The sequence below is a fragment of the Lissotriton vulgaris genome, chromosome 5 (genome assembly GCF_964263255.1).
Source record: "Lissotriton vulgaris chromosome 5, aLisVul1.2, whole genome shotgun sequence".
Taxonomy (NCBI): Eukaryota; Metazoa; Chordata; class Amphibia; order Caudata; family Salamandridae; genus Lissotriton; species Lissotriton vulgaris.
In genome coordinates this window covers 1,905,739,080-1,905,758,491 of record NC_141693.1, presented here as the reverse complement: position 1 = coordinate 1,905,758,491, position 19,412 = coordinate 1,905,739,080, and positions in this window count along the sequence as shown.

Below are 19,412 nucleotides of genomic sequence, written 5' to 3'. Positions count from 1 at the left end.
TGGTGGGCAATTTTTGGAATGTAACGTTATGTTTTTGGGTTGGGATGACGTTTAAATGATTATGCAGGTTTTTGTATTGTTTGAATTGTAATGATGTTGTACTGGGTGGGGGCGGGGTTTGTGACGTATTAGGGGCGGGCCTGACGTTTGGGGTTGTAAGGAAATATTTTAATTAGTGAGGTCTAGTTTTGTGAGGCGTTTTGCCAGGGTTGTATTATTGTGAATATGCACCTGTTTCAATAAAAGCGGCCTTTTACACACTCTCAATTTTGTCTGGTGTCTGCTCACCCCCCCTCACCCCTCCCTCCCAAGCAGTGTTCACAGATGAAAATAATATAGAGCGATAGCCTTGGAAACACTGTATGGGGCCACAATGTGAATCGATGTGCACCGCTTTTTTGTCTAACTATAGCGGTCGCATTGTAAGGTGAGATGCCTCATTTCCCACGCGGAATTCGTTATGTTAAATAATGGCTACAGGAGCCCCGGTGCAAGGTTACACATAATACAAAATAACAACACCAATATCCTGCCCAAATTTTTAGGTAGAGAAATATGGTGACAGTGCCTTTTTGGCTAACTTAATATCCACATAAACAGTGTTGACATTACTTATAAAAGATATCACAAAGGTGAGAGGTTATGAAATCGTGAATCCCTCAAACTTTGCTTTATCGTGTTTTTGCAGTTTCTATGCTCCAAATTGGAATAATGGGATAACCAAGCGAAATTGAAGTCATCCCGTAACTGAACCTAAGAATATCTATGAGACAATATTTATATAAAAGGTTAGTTTTTACATCTATGTTTAGAGGATTTTCCTAATTAAATTTAGAGGACATAGACTGAGAATTTCTATACATATTCCCCACAGATTATTTGCAGACTATGATGTATATCTAACATGGAGAATAACTGTCCTAAAATAGAGTTGAAACAAAAACATCACCAAGGAGGTTTTTTATACTAGGTAAGTGATATTAGAAGGCATACAATATAACCTTCAAAATGTATGTATATAGACCTAAGAAACCAACTCTCCATACATTGTTGTAGGATCACATACCTAATCTACTGAGGAGTGAATACTGACATAAAGACCATTCCCCCATTTGCTGCTAGGGTAAGAATACTTATGAATAAATAGTGGACATTTTTCTAGATCTATTTAGCATGAGGATTTAGCTGTTTCGTTCCGGTCTCTAATAATACTGCACAAATGGACCTCTCAGACTGTTGTGTGCTCTTACTCTTCCTAACTAAAACTTGTTCTTGCTTCGCACCTCTTATTCCTCTTAATATTTAACCTGTGTTTCTACCAGCCCGCTCTGGAGGTACACTATATTCCACTGCAAATGCTCAATTGGGTCAGTGTTGGTTTATGATGTAAATAAAGCAACTACAAAAGTTTAAAAAAATGAATGATAAATGAATTAAAACATGAGAAAATTGTTGGTCCTTCACAAGGTGTTTAGTGTTAAATATAATTTATGTTCTCTTAAAGCACTATTTAATTGTTGTTTTCATATGGTGGCACAGATATATTGTGTTTCATTTATTGTTACAGATATCTATTCAGAGACCAAAAAGTGTTGAGGCGAACTTTGTTCTGCTAAAGGTCCTGAGGAAGGTGGACTTAACCCACCGAAACGCGTTGACCTAGCGTGACAGTTCACAGTTAAATCTGTGACTCCTTAGACACAGAATAAAGATTGAATGCTGAGTGTATGAGTGTGTATGTATGAGGTAATGGTGAGAGTGATTTAGATGTGTTCTCTGTATGGTATGTTTTTATTGCTCACATATGTATTGTTAATGAAACCAATGTATTGCTTTTTATGAGAAATGATTACAATGAATTTAAAAGGAGAAAAAAAGTATAAAAAGAATTTTGTAAAAAGAATATAAAAGAAGAAATAAAAGTTACAAATATAAAAATAACAAAATTGGTTGCCTTGTTTTGAAGGACTTTTCTGAAAGTTTAAATTGTGAAATTTGCAGAGTAATTAAGGCCACGTGGGAACTATTCCTTGTTTTGTTAAGGTATCACTACCTACACAATATACTTAAGGCCAGTGTTGCTACAAAGCAAACGAGTGTGCGGTGTTCCCTTAGCGGTGGGTGATATTTCTTGGAGCCGGTGACCGCAACAAAGAAAAAAAACAAGCTTTGGTCTCTCCAAAGGGGGTGTTTGATGTAATTAAGGGTGTGGCTTAAAACACCTAAGCTAAAAATCTGTGCTTAGAATAATGTACCGCCCGAATGGTATTTTTGTTGCTTCTGTCATTGCATCCAGATCTATACTACTATTATAAAGGAAGAACTTTGAACCTTTTAGGCGGGTAAACTCGGGAACCACAGCGCCAATCCACACACCCGATACATCGTTGTAATTGTCAGGGTGTGCAGATGGACAAAGGCTATATAAACGTAATAAATATACGCTATTTAAAAAATTTACCGAAATAAAAAAGTAGTCCCTTGGAAGAAGCGCCGGCTGCGACGTGCGTGCCCGACGTGAGGAGCGTGAGGAGGAGCGGCATCCAGGAGCGCGAGGAGGACCGGTGGACATGGCCCGGGGAGGACCGGTGAGGAGCGGCGGACAGGCGGTGAGGAACGGCGGACAGGCGGGGAGGAGCGGTGAGCGGCGGATGAGGTAGGTTATTTATTTATTTATTTAGGAGCGGTGAGCGGCGGAAAAATGAAGCAAAAATGAAAATCGTGGGCAAGAGGAAGCAAACGGAGCGTTACATAAGTGAGCCAAACGGTGCATTACAGGAAGAAAAAGTTACATGTGCAGGTTACAAAAGCGTACATCGTGAGCAAGAGGAAGCAAACGGAGCATTACAAAAGTGAGCCAAACGGTGCATTACAGGAGGAAAAAGTTACGTGTGCAGGTTACAAAAGCGTAGAAAGTAAATAGAGAGGTATAGGACGAAAAAGTGACGTGTGCAGGTAGCAAGAGGAAGCAAACGGAGCATTAAAAAAGAGAGCCAAACGGTGCATTACAGGAGGAAAAAGTTACGTGTGCAGGTTACAAAAGCGTAGAAAGTAAACATAGAGGTATAGGAGGAAAAAGTGACGTGTGCAGGTAGCAAGAGGAAGGAAACAGAGCATCAAAAAAGTGAGCCAAACGGTGCATTACAGGAGGAAAAAGTTACTTTTGTCTTGTCAATATTTTGGCAACTGTGTACCTCCTTCACACACAGTTGCATGGATCACAATTGCAGCTGGAATTAGTGACCATTACTCTGTTTGTTCAGCACAGTGGCCAAGTATTGGATGACCAAGTATTCTGAACAACCTTTTGACCCACTGACAGGCAGAATGAGAAATTCGTGCTGCCTTCAGCCTTTGCTCCATAGCTCTCAACGGTGGCCTGTTAAGAACACTCGACGGTGACTCAGTTCGAAGTATACACTGCAGAAGAGAGGAGGTTGCATGGCAAGCTGAGGTCTGCAACTGACAATTTCTGTCCTGAGAAACAGAATATTCTTTTAATCAGCTAAACACAACCTTACTATATACATGTGCTGACATGCAGATGCCTATATTCTGATAATCAATTATCAATTTTTAGGGAAAGAGCAGTGATTACTGTGCCTCATGTATAACGTGTGACTGCTTTGAATTATGCAGATAGAACTCCAGTTTCATCACATGAGGTATTTCAAGAGGCGTGTCCTGCTGAATTTGGTGGGTAAGCATACTTTGACAATCCTGGCCACTGCCTTGAGTTAGATCCCAGGTAATGGCAGAAGAAGCCCCTTATAAAGATGATGGCAGGCAAATGGCCTACGCTGGGCTCCTCTCGTGCATTTACTTTTTGTTTCACACACTTGGTTTGAATGATTAAACCTTTTCCTCTCTGCCAGATTTGGGCCTCAGCTGCGGAAGAGAGCGTGTTATAGATGTCGTGCTGAGCACGTGATCAATCAGTCAATCAATAATAATTTTACCTGATTCAGACCTTAACTGAGGTCAACAAATACAAATACATATATTTGCAATATATGAGATTGTATTTTTTTTTAAACGATTTTAAGATTAAACAAGTTATATCTGTTTGTGATCCGTAAATACAGAATACATAAGTTTAAACTGTTAAATGTATACACTTTTTAGAATAGTTTTAAAAAACTCTTTAAAAACGTATCCAAATTATTTAGGGGGAGACTTACACACTCTAATTAGATCTTGAACTAAAATAGCACTGTATCTTAAGCGGATTGACTTTATGAATCGTGATCCATAAAGAAAGATCAGGGGAGTGGACCGGGGCCCACAGGGATAGAAATTAATCAACAAAACAAAGATAATCGATTTAATGGAAAAACACATAATTTCATCAGACAGTCTCTGCACACAATATGAGATAGCCTGCTACAAAATGTGCAAAAATGTTTAAGATAAAAAAAGTATTAACAAAATATAGATTTTAGTAATATGCAACTGTATGGAATGCAATTTTTGTTATAATTGTTCTTTGGAAGCATACATTTTACAGCTCAGCAGGTAACTCCCTTGCAACACACCTCAAAAAGAATAAGCCTGTGTCTTCAGGAATCTTCAAGTGATTTCAGCAATTAAACCAACACCTCCTTCCAAGCACCGTTTACAAGTTCAAATTGACCAGTTGCGCACATTTACATTTGTTTCATGCAAGCAGGCACCTTGGAAAGGATGCTTGTTTAGCTGTCTGCCCGCCTTCAGTTTCACAGCACAGGAGACTCCCTGCCTTATGCTTCAGCTAAAGCATTTTTACTGTCGCAATTAATCATCCTGGGACGATTGTCTTTTCAGAGAAAGTAGGGGATCTGTGTTTTATTTTTATTTTATTTTTTTATTAAAATACACTATGGGCACATCGTACACCTCAAAAACCGCCCACTTCGACCACTGAGTAAGGCACACGAGACACTGTCTGCAGTAATCCCAAAACCCTTGTTTGCAGTGACCCCTGGCCCGGTCTGAAATAATCACAGTGCACCTGTTTGTAATTGTCGTATTGTGTGTGTATGGCGGGGCTTACACCAAGCACGGGACGCAGGTTAGTGTCTCATTTCTTTATTGGCATTTCTCATCACTGCTGGTTAGCCGCTCGCGCAGCTGCTGGTCAGCACATCCTTCTCAGTCCATGTCCTGGTCAGTGTCTGTCCCCTTTCCTGTCTCGTCACCGGATCTGGTGTCCGGTGACCTGGTCACTCTACCTGAGGACCCGCAGGGTCCTAGCGTCCTACTGTCCGTCGCCCACACTGTCGGAACACGACATCTCCCCCTTTGTTGCAAACAAATGTTCGTGACACATTTATCATAGTCCTCATTCTCTGTTATATTGATGGAGGTGAATGAACGAGAGAGAGAGAGAGAGAGAGAGAGAGAGAGAGAGAGAGAGAGAGAGAGAGAGAGAGAGAGTACTTGTCATTCTACATTTCTTTAATCAGTCTCTGTTGTTTGATGCATGTCCTTCGTGACTCTAGTGTCTCCATCGCTTCCTTGTCCTCTATCTTCTACCTTCCATGTGGCTGCAGTTGTCGCTGCCATTTCTTCTTTCTCCGCCTTCTTTGTCCTTGAAATGCTATCTGTCTCTTTCTTATTCGTCGTTGGTCGTAGGCAGCCGTTATCATCGATCCTTTTACTTTCGTCACTACCAGTGATTCTTTTGGGAACTTGTTTTCTTATTGTCCAGATTGTTTCTGTCTCAACCCCTTTGGTCTTGGCCATGCGGTGCCTCTTGCCTTTATTTCCTGGGTGGCGCCTGTTTGCTGCTTTTTCTCCTGCGCCAAAGTCCTCTCGTGTTACTCCTTTTTTTCATTTTCTTTCCTTTGTCTTTGTGTCTTTCCTTTTGTTTTCTTTTCTTTTATGTTCTCCTTTCCTCTTTCCTGTTTCTTTGTGGGTCTTTCATTTCTTCTTTTCTGTGCTCTTCTTGACATTCTTTCGTGTCCCCTTCCTGGTACTCTTTTATTCTCCGTGCTCTTCCGGCACTCTTCGGTTCTTTCTTCTATTGTCTTTTCTTTTGTCCTTTTTTTTCTTTGCCTGGCCTGTGCAGATGCCGTGTCCGTCGTGGCGGCAATACACACCAACCACTGGACATTTGTTAGTTGTTATAATCTTCCTTTTATTAGTTACACAGGAGCGGTCTTCATCACATCTGTCCTCTAGTCGGTCCTGATTCTTTCTTCTTTTCTTCTTCTTTCTGCTTTCCCTTTTTCCTTTCTCTTTATTTTCTTTTCTCTTTATTTTCCTCTTTTCTTTCCTCCTTTCTCTTTATCTTTTCTTTCCTCTTTATTCTTTATTCTTTTCTTCTTCTTTTCTGCTTTCCTTTTGTCCTTTCTCTTTATCTTCTCTTCTCTTTTCTCTTTATTTTCCTCTTTTCTTTCTTCCTTTCTCTTTATCTTTTCTTTCCTCTTTATTTCTTCTTATCTCTTTATCTTCTTTCTTCTTTTCTCTTTATTTTCCTCTTTTCTTTCTTCCTTTCTCTTTTTCTCTTTTCTCTTTCAAAGTCAAGTCAAAAAGTTTATTTTGTTACGGTACTCAATTGAGGACCACAAAAATAAAATATATACATTATACAATCACATTTAGTACATTTTCAGTGCGATTTTCAGAAATTTAAAAATTTTATAGCAAACGTATTCATTTGGGGGGTTTTTACAAATTAATAAAAAGTCTTTAGAATTTATGATCCTGCATGATCGATAAATAGGTGTAAGACATAGTGACCTTGCCTTCACAATTTCTGTATTAGCACATATAAAAAGTAGATGTTCCAAATTCTGATTGCCCCCCTGACAAAAGGTACATGTAGCTGTCTTTTCTGATCTCCAAGTAGAAGTAAAAGTTAATACTGGAAGGATTCCTAGACGCAACATCATGATTACGCGTCTTGCTCCATGAATAAGGGTATAGTCTAGGTAGGGTAAGTATTGCTTATATTCATGGGAGTTTACGTAGGTTTTATACATAGATAAACTAACACAGTGTGAATAATCAATGTCGTAACTCAATTTAGGGGTGAATTTTTTTAAAAATAGTTTGAGTTGGGCTTGAGACCACGTAGACAGTATCTCTGGACTGATTTTGGCTAGCTGAAAAGCCTCTTGCAAATTTTTTAAAAAAGTGAGGTTGCTGGAACCGGTGTTAAATGTCTCAATTTTTAATAAATTTCGGAGAGTGCCTTCCTTTGAATGGAGTAGTTTATAAGCCCACCTTATGATACTAGCTACGGCCACAGCATAGGCACTTGTAATATTGCATTCCAGTCTCAACACCTGTACTGGAGTGGATGTTGAGAGCTTTAATAAGTTTTTTAAAATTTTTCCTTCAATTAAGTTCATATATGTCCATTGATGGATGGGAATGTACTCCGTAGCATATGAGACAACAGGTGGGATCTTCGCTCGATAAACTTGAATCAGAGCCGAAAAGTGCCTCTGACCCGTGGCAGAATATAGGCGAGACAATGCCCCAGCATGTAGATCGCTTTTCCTTTTTAAATGATCTATTTGGCTGTTGTTCCTCAGGTTTTGGGAAAAAATTCTGCCCAGGTAAGTGTACTCCTTTACCTGCTCTACTTTCTCCCCTCCCAACTTCCATTCATATCTCACCTTTTTTTTCTGTTTAGAGAAAGCAACCACTTTGGTCTTACTGATATTCGGGATTAGGAAGTTTTTCTTAGAATACTGGTGTAAAGTGTCGAGGTGATTTTGAAGTCCAAATGGAGTTAGATCAAACAGGACAATGTCGTCCGCATACAGCAGGGAATGAATATACTCATTGGCTATCTTTGGCGGTGTACTCAAGCATTGTTGTAAATTACTTGGTAAATCACTTAGGTACAAAGAAAATAAAATAGGAGCCAAGAGGCACCCTTGCTTTAATCCATTTGAAGTGAAAATTACCTTTGATAGACCTTTATCGCTCCCCATTTGGATACGGCACCAAGTGTCACTGTGAAGATTTATTATTAAGAGCAATAGCTGTTCTGGGATGCCCATTTTTCTCAGTTTTAACCACAAAGTTGGTCTGTCTACTCGGTCGAAGGCCGTCGAGTAGTCTATGAATGCTGCATAGACGGTTTGTTTATTCCCGGTTACATATTTGTCCAGGATTGTTTGGAGAATGGCTACATTATCAGTCACTGCGTGGTTTGGACGAAATCCAGACTGGAACTTGGGGATTAAGCCCAGGGAAAATGCCCAAGTCTTTAGCCGTTCCAATATTTCCGCAGCGAAAATCTTGCCAGCGGCATCCATGAGGGCAATTTGCCTATAATTTCCCGGAATGTTTCTTTTTCCTTTTTTATAAATTGGAATGATTATACTCCCCTTCCAGGAAATTGGTATTGTGCCGCTGTCGATTATATAGTTAAATAGTGGCGAAAGTAGCCGTCCCCACTCTTTATGCTCTATTTGATAGACCTTAATAGGTATCTGATCGGGTCCCGATGCGTTAGTGCTTCTTGCCCATCTTATTGACTTTGAGACAGACAATGCCGTCGTTTTATTGATTTTTGTATCATTCTTTCCCAGACATTGCATTTCAGCTTCGCCATTATTATTCAACTTGTTTGGACTGTAAAGCTCTCGGAGGTAGATTTCCCAATCTTCTTCTGTGACAGGAGTTGATTCTAGCTTTTTCTTGGTTCCTGTCATTACTGCAATCAGGGCCCAATATTTGCGTTGGTTTTTTTGTTTGGCCGCTTCTTGGATTTCAATCCAATTTGTGTCCTGTTTCAGTTTTTTCTGTTTGGTTTTTTCTCGCCTTATTTGATTTTTTAATCTGTTAATTTCCTTTTTGTTTGTAATTGAAAAGTTCAAAAACTGGGCACGTATCAACCTGTTGATTTGTTTTACGACTGATTTGTTTAAATTTTTGTGGTTACTACTTTTTTTACTTTTCCATATTTTTGTTTGTTCTAACTTACATTGTAGTGCATATTTCAGTTTATTTATTATGCATGCAAAGTTTTTTATAGGATCGGCTGAGTAAGCAGTAGTCAACAAGTTAGTTTGGGAGATCAATAGCCTCACTTGGTCCAGGTTTTCTGACCCCCAGAAAATTCTGCCCCTTGTTGCATTTACTTCCGTTTTTATTTTTTGAAATATCGGTTGATATTGGAAAGTAGTTTGTAAAATCCATTCAGTTGATAGGAATAGGATAGCATGATCACTTTCCTCGTTGAATGTGATTAATAGTTGGCTCATTCGATCTTTTACTCCGGTCCCACATATAAAGTAGTCGAGTAGAGAGGAAGATCCATTACCCTGCCTCGTATAAGATGCTGGTTTATCACCCTGCATATTACCATTTAAGATAGTTCCGTTTATTCTTGGGAGAAATGATAATAATGCTCGACCTCTCTTATCAGATTTCATTCCTTTTTGGAGTACAGGGAGTGATATTTCCAAGGATTCTTCTTTTAAAAGTAAAGCCCATTTCTTTATTTCACAGTTTGATATTTTTGCATTCATATCTCCCATTATAATATAAGGCAGGTTAGGTTGATCTTCAATAATTTGGGAGATGGTCTCCATTAGGCGTTCAAACAACAGGTCGCAGTTAGTGCTGGGGGGCGCATAAATGTTAAAAAGTAGTAAAAAAGTGGATGATGTTTGATTTTTTAGAGATACTTTTAGACATAGTAAATTATCCATCTTGGTAATAATTAATTCCTGCGACCAAGAGTAATCTTCTTTTAATAAGATTGCTAAACCACCTTTAGCATGGCCCCTTCTTGAGTTTTTTGCCAGGGTTTCAAAAACATAGTATCCTTTTTGTATAAAAGGTTTAGTATTCCATGTTTCCTGTAAGCCAATGATGTCGGGGAGAGTATCAGTTACATATTTCATTTTATTGTCCATCATCCCTGCCAAATTCCAGGATACTATCGTCATACCTTTGCTAAACTTGATTTTTTTGAGGTTTGACAATTTTTTTACTGTTTAGGGTTTCAGATAACCATGCCCAAGATTTTGTCATATTCTCATTGTTGGTAGGTCTTAGTTCCCTGGACCATACTGACCTCTCTCCTTCTTTTACTTGTATTTTTAGCAAGTCTTTTCTGCTGGAATTGAATGTTATTTCTCCCCTGGAAGTACAAGGGAATTCATCACATCGGTTATTTTGGCCCAGGATACCTTTATTTATGTTGTTAGTAGGAGTGGGATCCACTACGGAAATTACGTCATATCCGTTTTTATGAAGGATTTCCTTTTCCCTAAGAATGATTCCAGGTAGAACTGGTGAGAAAAAGGAGACTTGTGTTAATTTCTTATTTTCTTTATTCGGAAAGAGAACTAAATCAATTTCGTTGCTTGTCAATCTCTTTCCTTTCTCTTTATTTTCTTCTTTTCTCTTTATCTTCTTCTCTCTTTTCTGTCTTTTATTTAGCCTTCTCTGGCTTCTCTCTCTTTATCTTCTTTCTTCTTTTCTCTTTATTTTCCTCTTTTCTTTCTTCCTTTCTCTTTTTCTCTTATCTCTTTCCTTTCTCTTTATTTTCTTCTTTTCTCTTTATCTTCTTCTCTCTTTTCTGTCTTTTAGTTAGCCTTCTCTGGCTTCTTTCACTCTCTTCTGCTCCTTTCTTTTGTATTTCCTTTTTGTTTTCTTTCTCTTTGTCTATTTGTCTTTTCTTTATGTCCTTTCTCTGTCTTTCACTTATTGTTTTCCTTTTTCTTATTGCACTGTCTTCTTTATTTCTCTTCTTGCCCTTTTTCACATGAGCGCCCTTTTTGCGCTTTATTTATCCTTTATTCTTCACTTTTTCTTATGTTATTCCTCTTATTTGCCCTTCTTGCCTGGCTTAGAAATGGCTGCTCTGCTGTTGTCTGTCATCTTTCCTTTAATGTCCCATTCACAATGTCCACCGTCGTTCTCACAATACTTTTAGTGGTCTTTGCCCCTTCTTTCCTTATCATGCCCCTTTGTTCTCCTTAGTTTTTTTTGCCTTTATTTTGTCTATTTCTGTCTGCTGGGTGTCTTTCTATTTCATTTTCTCATTTTCCGACGTTATTTGGCCTTAAAATGGCCGCTCTATTGTTGTCTTTTTGTTTCCTGATCTAAGATGGCCGCCGCTGTTCTCGCGCTCTTTCGCGGTCCTCATCTCATTGCCTGTTCATAAGATGGCCGCCGCTGCTGTTCTCAGTGCCCATTGGCTCAGCTCGCCTGATTCTAATATGGCCGCCTATGCTTCAAAGTCTCGCGATGACTCGCGCCAGCTCGCGTGCATTTCTTTCCCAGCGCTTACCGCATCCACGCTTGTTCTCATCGGTGGCATTCGGGGTGAGCTCCCGCGTTGCTGCTCAATGCGCAGTCTTTCCTGTGTCTCCTGCACTTCCAGGGTGGGCTCCTGGTGTGTCTCCAGCCATCGATCGTTGCTCGACGATCCACGCGTTGTTCGTCACTTCCTTCGTCGCCAGTTGTCGTATTGTGTGTGTATGGCGGGGCTTACACCAAGCACGGGACGCAGGTTAGTGTCTCATTTCTTTATTGGCATTTCTCATCACTGCTGGTTAGCCGCTCGCGGAGCTGCTGGTCAGCACATCCTTCTCAGTACATGTCCTGGTCAGTGTCTGTCCCCTTTCCTGTCTCGTCACCGGATCTGGTGTCCGGTGACCTGGTCACTCTACCTGAGGACCCGCAGGGTCCTAGCGTCCTACTGTCCGTCGCCCACACTGTCGGAACACGACAGTAATTAGCCCAGTCCTCATCCCTTGTTTGGTAATAACTACCTCGCCTCCCTGTTAAGAAATTCTACTTTCTCATAAATAGATGAAAGCGAGCACAAACGTCTAACAAAATCTTAAAAAGGATCTTAATGTCATCATCAGATTAAAAGATGCAGTTCTTGTGAATTATGAGAAAACACAAAATATCTTTCAGTTCATTACTCTGACAGCAGCAACATGAACCTATTTATTTCTCTGTAAGCGCTTGACTGAGGCGATCGAGAGTATCGTTCAGGCGCTACATTACTGAAGTTAATTTCTACATTTGTGACTGGCTGAGGTGAATTGCATCACCACCGTATATCATCACTGCTCCATTAATTAGCACTGGACCAGTCCATTCCGGAAGATGGCGAGCAGTGGCCATAGAATACCATCGCCCCATTGGATAACATTAGCAAGGTCCACTCCTATGTGTGTGCCACTGCCACTGAGATCGCAGATCACATCATGAGAGTGACTGCTCGTCTAAACCCTGAGACGCCACCTTCCACAGCTTGGGGTGAAACACCTTGACCATCCCTATGACTGGAGAGTCAAGTAGACCATACCTCACAGGGCCCCCCACCCTATCTGCTCTCTCTCTCAACTTCTGCCCCTTGAATCCCCATCCAACTTCCACCTTAAACTCCCGATGCTCCAATAAACATTTCCCCCCAGGTCCTACCCTCGACAAAATTCTAGCTCTTCTTGAGACCCTCCGCGGCAACAGCACAGCATTGAACAGACAAGACGCCACCTGTTTGCTATATAAAAATCCTGGGGAAAAAAACATTAAAATGGGCTGTTCAATTCAGTTTATTCAGTATTAAAGGGCCAATTCATAGAAAAATCATGAATGTACAGTTTTACATCATCAGCAGTCACCTACACATGGCACAAAAAGCATGTGGATGCTACAAACTCCTCCCAGGACCGGTGCCCTCACCCCACCCTACAGTACCACACCCCATAACACTGTTGTATTTCTTCATTAATAATGCATTGAACATGTTACAGACACCCAGTCGCGGCTGGTGAAATTTGAAAGGGGTTAGCCATAAAATGATTGCCTTACTGCACTGCGGCGAGCAAGCGAGAGTAGCGTGCGAGCCTGAACAACCTACAGGGAGTTCGGGGGGTCCTCCCCCTTGAGAAAAGTTTGAAAAAAGAGTGGACAAATGGTGCATTTTCAAGCAAATTCGAGAAAGCAGGAAAGTTAATAAAGCAATACGATTGAACTATTTATCATTTAAGAAATTTACAATTTTTATGAGCTATAGAGGACAATCTTTGCGTATGCTGATGTTATCATTTGCCCATATTAACTTTTGAACACACTGATACACTTGTAACGGTTTTAACTATACAATAAATACATTCATTGACTGTGCAGGGCTGTATCTTGAGACCTTGATAATCCTAGCAAATGAGACTTCAGGGCTAGTGTGACACGGCTGAGGCAAACAAGAGGCCGGTGTCTTGCATAATCTCCGCAGGCACACCCCAGTAATGTGTTGTGATCCATACATGCCATAGCCCTGTGTGCTGCAAGTGCGCCTTTTAGGCCTGTGTGAGCCACACGTCCAAGTGTGCACCACGCGCACACTTGTACCAGGTCAGCCCGCTGCCCTCCACCCCTTTCAGAACAAGCTGCGACTCACATGCAAGTTCAATCGATCTCCGGGAAAGTAAAACTTACAAAAAGTTATGCTTCCTGCCTCTCTGAGTTTGTGTGTATGATGATTATTTGTATTTATTTAGTCAGCTAGATTAAAGCGCCTGCAGTTACGTCACCCACCCCTGTAGTCACACAGCAACCAAGCATTGGCAGCCAGCAGAAAGGCATGCTGGGGAACGAGATGCCAACTCAGAGCAGCCAGAGATGCGGCGCCCCTCCTCTCATGCTACCAATATAGCTGTTTCAGTAGTGATCCTTTAGGCCTCCTCCCCTGCTGCAGCCCCACTGCCTGAGTTAGTTCAGCACTGCAGTAAGAGGTGCATTTGCTGTAAACCCCCCCTCAGTTAAATCACTGCCTGGACAGGTTGTACGGCTTCACACCTACAGTCCCACCTTCTCCACCACAACATCACCGCTTCCCATTGCACGCATTCCACATTCTCCACAGTAACACTGCAGCTCTTCCTGCAGCAAATTTTCCACTTCTCCTTCGTATTACTGCTACTTCCCACTCCTCACCTGCTGCCTCCACTGCACGGCTTCCTACCTCCTCCACTGCAATACACTTGCCACCAGCACAGCAGCGCTTCCTGCAGCATGCGTCCCACTGCCACAGCTGCACACCTGCTACAGCACAGCACCGCTTCCTGCAGCACACGTCCCACCTCCACTGCTGCTCACCTGCCACAGCACAGCACCGCCTTCTGCAGCACATGTCCCACCTCCTCTACTGCAGCACACCTGCCATCTCCAATTTACCGGTTTCTGCAGCACGCGTACTATCTTCACAGAAACACTGCACCACTCCCTGCAGCATTGCACGTACATCCTACACTGCACCGTTTCCTGCAGCACACATACCACCTTCATCACAGACACACTGCACCGCTCCCTGCAGCATGTGCTGTGCATCCTGCACTGCAGCAAGGCACCAGTCTCCTTGCATCTAAGGCCACGCCACCTGGCAGGGCCTTTGCCTATTTGGAATAAATAAACAAAGCGCACAGTACTTGTATGTTTTCACACTCTCTTGGGTGCTTTGTTGTTGCACACAAATGCATTAAAGGCCCATTCATAAAAGCGGCCTGATAGCCTTGCCGCGGAACGTCCACGCTCACACGGTTGGCCTTAGAAGCGCCCGCTGCTCTCCTCTTCCTCAGTTGTGACTGAAGAGATGCTTCAGGAGGAGAAGAGGGCGCAGATGGTGGGAAGAACTCACTCTGAATTGGCTTGCACTTGTGTTCCTGGAGAAGCGTCTGTGAGGACATCTGGAATGGACCACATACGATGGCCATGGAAAACTTTCCTTTTGCCCACAGAATAATACACACACCACGGAACAGATTTCTCCTTGAGCCTGGATCTCAGAGACACACTCAAAGTAACTTTTAGGGAACCGAAGCACGCGCAACCCTGATTCTGAGTGCGTCTGAGTTTCGCGACCAATGGAGTTCTGTCGAATTTACCGCAGTAGGAAGTTGTCGCCCGCCGTTACAGTCATTTGGCTGGTCAAAGCGCTTGAAGGTTGACAGGGGAAACCTGCAGGGTATTTACCAGTCACAGGTGGAGGTCACACTGGTTCGCAAGGGGGTAAGTGGGACAGGTTTAATTACAATAAAAAAACCTTTCTTTCCCCCGCACCTCAGCGGGCACGCGTATTCCTGGTGCTCCTGGCATGATCTGCATTTTCCACAGGCAGCCTCACTCCCCTCCTCTAAGCCAATCACAATGCTGCAATGGCAGCGTTGGGATTGATATGGACGGCGCACAGCCGGGCGACTGTAGGGGCGCCATTTTCTCTTTGTAGGTTGTATGCAGGGAGAGTGCGTATTGACTGGTTTGGTCAGCCCCCAGGGCCGACCAAACAGTCAGGACCCAGAGTATTGGCTAGCCATGCCTCCCCTGCTTTCCTGCAGACCCGCCGCCCCAACAAGGCACTTCTGCTTTCTCGCAGTGCGAGAAGCAGAAACATAAAATGGTAGTTTTACCATTTTATGTTTCTGCTTCTCACACTGCGAGAAAGCAGTGGGGCGACGATCCTCCGCCCTAATGGAGGAGCAGCCCCTGCGGGCATCACCAGGCCAGCTTTCTGTCAGCCACAGTGCCTGCCGGCTGAGCTCATCTGACTTGAGTGCCTCCGTAGTCTGTGAGCCGGGCCTGGCTCAGCTTGTGAAGTAGCTGAGGGTGTACAGTGGGGAGTGCAGAGATCTGTTTGTAGCCCCACTTTATTCTGACTTTCAATCCAGTAGTTTAGTCTGCCCTGTTCCCATGATGCACTGGGCCAGGGACAGACTGATTTGCATATAGCCAGGTTCTGAGCTGGGATGGTGCAGTGAGATAAATAACGGTGATGGATCAAGCCCTGATCTTTGGACTGGGTAAGAGTGGTCTGCTTAATTCAGACACTCTGTTCATCACCACCCCCTTTTCTGAATCGTTTTTGGCCACTATAGGTGTGGCAGGGTATACTCAGACATGAGTCCCTTTCTCACTGCGCCATCAGGATTCAAGCAAGCCGGGCCGAAGAAGGCTGAAATGCCAGAAACCGGTCCCCGGTAGCTTGTCTCCTTTCTGGTGAAGAATTGGCTTGGTAGTTTAGTCTGCCCTGTTCCCATGATGCACTGGGCCAGGGACAGACTGATTTGCATATAGCCAGGTTCTGAGCTGGGATGGTGCAGTGAGATAAATAACGGTGATGGATCAAGCCCTGATCTTTGGACTGGGTAAGAGTGGTCTGCTTAATTCAGACACTCTGTTCATCACCACCCCCTTTTCTGAATCGTTTTTGGCCACTATAGGTGTGGCAGGGTATACTCAGACATGAGTCCCTTTCTCACTGCGCCATCAGGATTCAAGCAAGCCGGGCCGAAGAAGGCTGAAATGCCAGAAACCGGTCCCCGGTAGCTTGTCTCCTTTCTGGTGAAGAATTGGCTTGGTAGTTTAGTCTGCCCTGTTCCCATGATGCACTGGGCCAGGGACAGACTGATTTGCATATAGCCAGGTTCTGAGCTGGGATGGTGCAGTGAGATAAATAACGGTGATGGATCAAGCCCTGATCTTTGGACTGGGTAAGAGTGGTCTGCTTAATTCAGACACTCTGTTCATCACCACCCCCTTTTCTGAATCGTTTTTGGCCACTATAGGTGTGGCAGGGTATACTCAGACATGAGTCCCTTTCTCACTGCGCCATCAGGATTCAAGCAAGCCGGGCCGAAGAAGGCTGAAATGCCAGAAACCGGTCCCCGGTAGCTTGTCTCCTTTCTGGTGAAGAATTGGCTTGGTAGTTTAGTCTTCCCTGTTCCCATGATGCACTGGGCCAGGGACAGACTGATTTGCATATAGCCAGGTTCTGAGCTGGGATGGTGCAGTGAGATAAATAACGGTGATGGATCAAGCCCTGATCTTTGGACTGGGTAAGAGTGGTCTGCTTAATTCAGACACTCTGTTCATCACCACCCCCTTTTCTGAATCGTTTTTGGCCACTATAGGTGTGGCAGGGTATACTCAGACATGAGTCCCTTTCTCACTGCGCCATCAGGATTCAAGCAAGCCGGGCCGAAGAAGGCTGAAATGCCAGAAACCGGTCCCCGGTAGCTTGTCTCCTTTCTGGTGAAGAATTGGCTTGGTAGTTTAGTCTGCCCTGTTCCCATGATGCACTGGGCCAGGGACAGACTGATTTGCATATAGCCAGGTTCTGAGCTGGGATGGTGCAGTGAGATAAATAACGGTGATGGATCAAGCCCTGATCTTTGGACTGGGTAAGAGTGGTCTGCTTAATTCAGACACTCTGTTCATCACCACCCCCTTTTCTGAATCGTTTTTGGCCACTATAGGTGTGGCAGGGTATACTCAGACATGAGTCCCTTTCTCACTGCGCCATCAGGATTCAAGCAAGCCGGGCCAAAGAAGGCTGAAATGCCAGAAACCGGTCCCCGGTAGCTTGTCTCCTTTCTGGTGAAGAATTGGCTTGGTAGTTTAGTCTGCCCTGTTCCCATGATGCACTGGGCCAGGGACAGACTGATTTGCATATAGCCAGGTTCTGAGCTGGGATGGTGCAGTGAGATAAATAACGGTGATGGATCAAGCCCTGATCTTTGGACTAGGTAAGAGTGGTCTGCTTAATTCAGACACTCTGTTCATCACCACCCCCTTTTCTGAATCGTTTTTGGCCACTATAGGTGTGGCAGGGTATACTCAGACATGAGTCCCTTTCTCACTGCGCCATCAGGATTCAAGCAAGCCGGGCCGAAGAAGGCTGAAATGCCAGAAACCGGTCCCCGGTAGCTTGTCTCCTTTCTGGTGAAGAATTGGCTTGGTAGTTTAGTCTGCCCTGTTCCCATGATGCACTGGGCCAGGGACAGACTGATTTGCATATAGCCAGGTTCTGAGCTGGGATGGTGCAGTGAGATAAATAACGGTGATGGATCAAGCCCTGATCTTTGGACTGGGTAAGAGTGGTCTGCTTAATTCAGACACTCTGTTCATCACCACCCCCTTTTCTGAATCGTTTTTGGCCACTATAGGTGTGGCAGGGTATACTCAGACATGAGTCCCTTTCTCACTGCGCCATCAGGATTCAAGCAAGCCGGGCCGAAGAAGGCTGAAATGCCAGAAACCGGTCCCCGGTAGCTTGTCTCCTTTCTGGTGAAGAATTGGCTTGGTAGTTTAGTCTGCCCTGTTCCCATGATGCACTGGGCCAGGGACAGACTGATTTGCATATAGCCAGGTTCTGAGCTGGGATGGTGCAGTGAGATAAATAACGGTGATGGATCAAGCCCTGATCTTTGGACTGGGTAAGAGTGGTCTGCTTAATTCAGACACTCTGTTCATCACCACCCCCTTTTCTGAATCGTTTTTGGCCACTATAGGTGTGGCAGGGTATACTCAGACATGAGTCCCTTTCTCACTGCGCCATCAGGATTCAAGCAAGCCGGGCCGAAGAAGGCTGAAATGCCAGAAACCGGTCCCCGGTAGCTTGTCTCCTTTCTGGTGAAGAATTGGCTTGGTAGTTTAGTCTGCCCTGTTCCCATGATGCACTGGGCCAGGGACAGACTGATTTGCATATAGCCAGGTTCTGAGCTGGGATGGTGCAGTGAGATAAATAACGGTGATGGATCAAGCCCTGATCTTTGGACTGGGTAAGAGTGGTCTGCTTAATTCAGACACTCTGTTCATCACCACCCCCTTTTCTGAATCGTTTTTGGCCACTATAGGTGTGGCAGGGTATACTCAGACATGAGTCCCTTTCTCACTGCGCCATCAGGATTCAAGCAAGCCGGGCCGAAGAAGGCTGAAATGCCAGAAACCGGTCCCCGGTAGCTTGTCTCCTTTCTGGTGAAGAATTGGCTTGGTAGTTTAGTCTGCCCTGTTCCCATGATGCACTGGGCCAGGGACAGACTGATTTGCATATAGCCAGGTTCTGAGCTGGGATGGTGCAGTGAGATAAATAACGGTGATGGATCAAGCCCTGATCTTTGGACTGGGTAAGAGTGGTCTGCTTAATTCAGACACTCTGTTCATCACCACCCCCTTTTCTGAATCGTTTTTGGCCACTATAGGTGTGGCAGGGTATACTCAGACATGAGTCCCTTTCTCACTGCGCCATCAGGATTCAAGCAAGCCGGGCCGAAGAAGGCTGAAATGCCAGAAACCGGTCCCCGGTAGCTTGTCTCCTTTCTGGTGAAGAATTGGCTTGGTAGTTTAGTCTGCCCTGTTCCCATGATGCACTGGGCCAGGGACAGACTGATTTGCATATAGCCAGGTTCTGAGCTGGGATGGTGCAGTGAGATAAATAACGGTGATGGATCAAGCCCTGATCTTTGGACTGGGTAAGAGTGGTCTGCTTAATTCAGACACTCTGTTCATCACCACCCCCTTTTCTGAATCGTTTTTGGCCACTATAGGTGTGGCAGGGTATACTCAGACATGAGTCCCTTTCTCACTGCGCCATCAGGATTCAAGCAAGCCGGGCCGAAGAAGGCTGAAATGCCAGAAACCGGTCCCCGGTAGCTTGTCTCCTTTCTGGT